The following is a 6,000-nucleotide window of genomic DNA, read 5'->3' on the forward strand; positions in this document are numbered from 1 at the left end:
TTTAATTAGATAATTAAGTTTAGGGATTATGTTTAGGGTGTGGACGACTTATATTTCAGTCGTCTGGTGAATAATTTTACCCAGACGACTTATATTTCAGTCGTCCAAATATTCCCGCCTAAATTTTTTTTAAAAATTATTTTCCCGCTTAAATAATTTAAACCAGACGACTTACTTGTAAGTCATCTAGGAAGTCTTCTATTTTAGTTTCCCGCTAAAAATATTTTAGTTTCCCGCTAAAAATATTAAATTCTTCTGGGTGACTTACAAGTAAGTCGTCTAGGAAGTCGTATGAATCAAAAATATTTAACCTAATTAATTTTTTTGTCTCCCTATATAAAGAAAAAATTACACATTCTCTTTCATTCTCTCAAATGGCTGCAACAAAAATGTAATGTTCATCATTCTAAAACTCTTCAACCTCTCTCTAATCTCTTTAAACTTATAAACACTAAGCTTTATATCAATTTATTGTTTTTGTCTCATGTCTTTCTCAATAATTTATCTTGTTTTTCTATGTTTTTAATCAGATGGTTCTCATCTTCTACTCATTTAAAGGTAGATCAATCAATTTTAGATATGTATTTTTGTGTGTTCTATAATGGTAGATTTATCTAATATTCCACTAATTTTCTCTGTTTTAAGCCATTTGAACGTTTTTGGATATGCAGGTTTTTCAGATCTGGATTTGGATATGCAGGTTTTTCAGATCTGGAAGACGTCTGAGACGACTTGCTTGTTAGTCGTCTAAAATATAATACGCCAGACGACTTCCAGGAGGTCATCTGAACTTCCTGAAAGTCGTCTGACGGAGTCTTCTCCCATGTCTCTCCCTTTCATAACAGATCTGAGCGTTTTGGTAAGTTTTTATGTCTGATTTTTTTTCATTTGGTAACTTTCTGTTGTATAAAGTTCTTATTTTTTTTTCCAAACTAAAACTCTTCAAACCCACTCTAATCTTTTTGACTTGAAAACACCAAACTTTATATGAATTTTTTAGTTTTGTCTCATGTCTTTCTCAATAATCTATCTTTTTTTGCAGGTTTTTAATCAGATGGCTCTCATCTTCCACTCATTTAAAGGTAGATCTATTAATTTTAGATATGTATTTTTGTGTGTTCTATAAATGTATATTTATCTAATCTTCCACTCATTTTCTCTGTTTTTAAGCCATTTGAACATTTTTTTATATGCAGGTTTTTCAGATCTGGATTTGATTTGCAGGTTTTTCAGATTTGGAAGACTTCTGGGACGACTTACCTGTTAGTCGTCTAAAATACAATGCGCTAGACGACTTCCAGGAAGTCTTCTTCCATATCAAGTGGAGTCCAAGCTTGTCTTTGTAGAGGAATGATCTATAATAGTTTTGTTTGTGGTCTGTTTTGTGATTTGCATGTCTACTCTTTTATTTGTGAATTTTTTGTAAAATCAGTAATAATGTTTCTCAAGATGTAATATATGTGCTAACAATGTGTTTACATATTTACAAATCAATGAAATAATATACTTCAATAGGCTTTTTCTTATCTTTGGATCTCCCATATGCAATAATAAACTCCAATGGCCTTCTTCTCATCTTAATAAACAAGAATGTTGGTAGCCTCATATTGATATAACATTTTAAGAAGCATTTTAACCCTTCTTCCAACTCATAACAATAATCATCATTGGTGTCTATAACAATAATACTTAAGAGATGGAAACAAACAAATCTGTTATCTGAGACGACTGAAAAATAAGTCGTCTACTTTTGTTTGGTTAAAAAAAAACTCCAAAAAAGCTAGACGACTTACATTTCAGTCGTCATAGGTTAGTTTTGCATTTGACTGGATTATTTCAGAAGTTTGACTTTCCTGGACGACTTACATTTCAGTCGCCTGGTGAAAAATTGAAATATCATTATTTTATTAAAACTCGACGACTTACAATTAAGTCGTCATAGGTTAGTTTTGCAATTGAAAAAAAAACTCCAATATTTAATTATATATAGACGACTTACAATTCAGTCGTCCGTCCGACAACTTACATGTAAGTCGTCCAGGATTTACGAGGTTTGACCAGAATCTCGGAATAAAATTCTGGACGACTTACATGTAAGTCGTCGGGTAGACGACTTAATTGTAAGTTGTCTGGGTATAATTAAATATTGAAGTTTTTTTTTCAATGGCAAAACTAACCTACGACGACTTACATGTAAGTCGTCGGGCTTTAATAAAATATTGATATTTCAATTTTCCACTAGACGAGTGAAAAATAAGTCGTCAAGGAAAGTAAAAATTCCTACAAAATCCAGTTAAATGCAAAACTAACCTATGACGACTTACATGTAAGTCGTCTAGGTTCTTTGGAGATTTTTTGGTAACCAAACAAAAGCAGACGACTTAACTTTCAGTCGTCTCAGAAAACAGATTTCAAAGTCAATTACAAAAATAACCTCTGCATTGACCAGACGACTTCCAGGTAAGTCGTCTACAGCCAGAAGACTTACCTGGGAAGTCGTCTGGACGAACAGATTTGGAAAAAAACTCTATTTCATACCTTAAATTGGTGAGATAACTTCCTTAGCACACATAAGGCTTCTCCAAGCACACAGAATCTCAAACGAAAGTGACACACCCAGAATCGTTAGCTTCTATGACTCTATGAACCATAAAAAATGTAGAATCAAAATCTTGGATTTTTTAGCTGAATGTGGAGAGAAAGTGAGAGAGATGTTGTGTTTAGTTCATAAGAATGGAGAAAGAAGAAGGGTAAATCGATTTTGGGAGCATTAAGAGCTTCAAATTGGTTGTTCATGGTGGTTGGGGTATTGATGACAATGACAATCTTGTAATTACTTGAAGATGACGAGGAGGGTGAGAGAGTAAAAATGTCATTTTCGAAAGTAAAAATGTCATTTTCGAAAAAAAATAAATAAAATAATTTGATGGTATTTTCGTGAATTATATGAACTTGTGAGGTGAATATGGCAAAACTAATTTCCAAAAAAAAGGGATGTTAGTTTTGTGTTTGACTTTGAGTTCTAGGTCAATTTTGCAAAAAGCCCTAATCATTAATTGTCATATATATATGTTAACCATATTAGATAATTCTGTAGTTTTTAATTGTGGAAAGAATTAAGAATATTATTTGGTACACTAATAATCAATTAGATAGTAAGTTTAATAAAAAGTATAATATATATTCGTATGAAACAACTTACTTTTCTAAGTTTTCAAAGAATCATCCTAGTGATGACACACGGCTACAAAAACATGTTATAATGCTCCATGATTAATTTACAAGGGATGTGATATTGTGATTTATGAAGAAGCATAACTGGTGTTGTAAAATTATCTGAAACCCGAAAAACATACCAAAAATCAAAACCAAAACCGAAGAAAATCTACAGAAACTCAAACGGTTCCTATTTTTCTAACCCGGAAAACCAAAATTGAACCAGAGCCGAACGGATGCCCAAATATTCAAAATAAAAATAAAATATTTTAATTAAATATATTATAATTTAGAGGTGGTAGAGGTTATATGTCGAGGCTGGTGCAGTAGTTTTGCCTTTGGCCAAGGTTCGGTCTCGGAGAGAATTAAAGCTTGCAGACAGGAGCTTTGTAAGTGGAAAATACACGCTAATGTGAACTCCAGTGTCAACATTAAGAGGCTGAGGCGAGAACTTGAAGGGGAAGAAAGCAAATGATCTCCTAATCTTGCTATTCTCCCATCTCTACGGTTGGAGTTAGAAAAGGCTTATGATGAGGAAGAGGCCTACTGGAAACAAAAATGTAAGAATTCATGGTTGAAAGTTGGTGACAAGAACACAAAGGTGTTCCATGGCTGGGTGGAGTTGAGAAAAATGAAGAATAAGAACCACTCTCTCATTGATAATGCAGGCGTTGAGAATTTTATAGAAGATGCGATGGGAGAGGTGGCAGTTGCTTATTTTAAGCATCTCTCTCACTCAAATGGAGCAGCAGATGCGTCTGAGTTGCTTGAGGGCATGATTCCAAGAGTTACAGAGCGCATGAATAGAGACTTGATTAAACATATTTCAGATACAGAGATCAAGCGGGCAGTAAAGGCTATCAAGAGCGATAGCACCCTGGGTGTTGAAGGTATGACAGGACTTTTCTTCCAAAATTTTTGGAACATAGTTGGTCATCAAGTTACTGAGGAAGTGCGAATGTTTTTTGAATGCGGTCATCTCTCTCCTGACTAGAACTTCACTGAGTTATGTCTGCTGCCCAAAGTTCAGAACCCGAATCAGATGAAAGATCTAAGGCCAATCAGTCTTTTCTCAGTTGTATACAAGATTGTCTCCAAAGTCTTATGTGAGCGATTGAAATTTGTTCTTTCACACATAGTCTCCCCAACACAAGGTGCTTTTGTTGAAGGAAGGTTGATATCCGATAACCTTTTGATTGCACATGAGATGGTCCACGCCCTGAGGACGAATCCATCGTGCAAATCAGATTTCATTGCTATCAAAACAGATATGTTCAAGGCATATGATAGAGTGGAATGGGACTTCTTGGAATCTCTTTTCATCAAGCTGCGTTTTCATCCTAAATGTGTATCTTGGATCATGCTATGTGTACGATTGGTCTCCTATTCAGTGCTGCTCAATGGCCAATCTTATGGTCATTTCATCCCGAAACGTGGTATCAGGCAGGGAGACCCGCTCTCTCCTTTCCTCTTCTTCTTGTGTGCTGAGGCTTTGGTGCATACAATGAGTTAGGCAGCAGCAGAATGGTTCCATCTCAGGAATGAAGCTGGCACCTGGTTGCCCTGTAGTCCAACATTTATTATTTGCAGACGACAGCTTCTTCTTTTGTCGCACAGTGTTGTCCGAATGTTCAGAGTTCCGTCGTCGCTTGAAACTCTATGAGGATTCCTCTGGTCAGATGATCAACTTTCAAAAGTCAGCCATTTCTTTTGGAGCCATTATTGACCCGGTGATGAGACGACTCCTGGCTGAATTTCTTAATATTGACAAGGAAGGTGGTGATGGCAAGTACCTTGGACTCCCATAGTTTTTCAGTGGATCTAAGCAACAATTACTTGCTTTCATAGGAGAGAAGATGAGCAAGAGACTCAAAGGATGGTTTGCTAGGAAACACTCTTTCAGAGGCAAAGAAGTCATTTTGAAGTTTATAGCGATGGCGCTACTGGTCTATGCAATGTCATGTTTCAGACTGACAAAGCACCATTGTCAAAAGATTATGAGTGCGATGGCAAGCTTTGGTGGGATGATAATGATGAGAAGAAAAAGATCCATTGGATTTCTTGGAAAAAGATGTGTATCTCCAAGGAGAATGGAGGACTGTAGTTTCGAGACATCGAGGATTTCAATCAAGCCTTACTTGCCAAACAAGCTTGGAGAATACTAAAATGATCCAAATAGTCTACTCGCCAGGATTACAAAGGAAGATACTTTGCATCTTCAGGGTTCATGAACTGCTGAAAGGGTTTTATACCCTCCTATGCTTGGAGAAGCAGTCTCGTTTGGGAGAGAATTGTTAAGCCGAGGTCTTGTTAGGTCTATTGGTAATGGAAGTTCAACGTACATCTGGTCTCAGAGCTCGATCATGGACGACTACCCTAGAAGACCGATCAATAAAGAGAGAGAGCTTGATGTTAACCTGTGTGTGTCATCGTTGTTGGGACTAACGGGCAATGGGATGTGATTGAACTTTCAACAACATTTCCCGAGAATGAAGTCACTCGGATTCTCCATATGCAGGTTAGCAATGTCCCTGATGGAGATATATGGGCATACTCTCCAAAAGGCTCTTATACGGTGAAAAGTGGCTATGCCTTGGCAACAAAGTTTAAAGAATTCTCCAGGTGTACTGAATTAAAGAGCCTCATTTTGAAAGTTCCCACTATCCCAAAGATTCACAGCTTTCTATGAAGAGCGCACCTGGCGTTGGCTACAGGCTACACACTGGTGGTCTATTGGCTACATGTTGCAGAATTGCAGGTCTGCAGGTAAACATTCCTCCCCAA

The sequence above is a fragment of the Brassica napus genome, chromosome C2 (assembly GCF_020379485.1).
Source record: "Brassica napus cultivar Da-Ae chromosome C2, Da-Ae, whole genome shotgun sequence".
NCBI lineage: Eukaryota > Viridiplantae > Streptophyta > Magnoliopsida > Brassicales > Brassicaceae > Brassica > Brassica napus.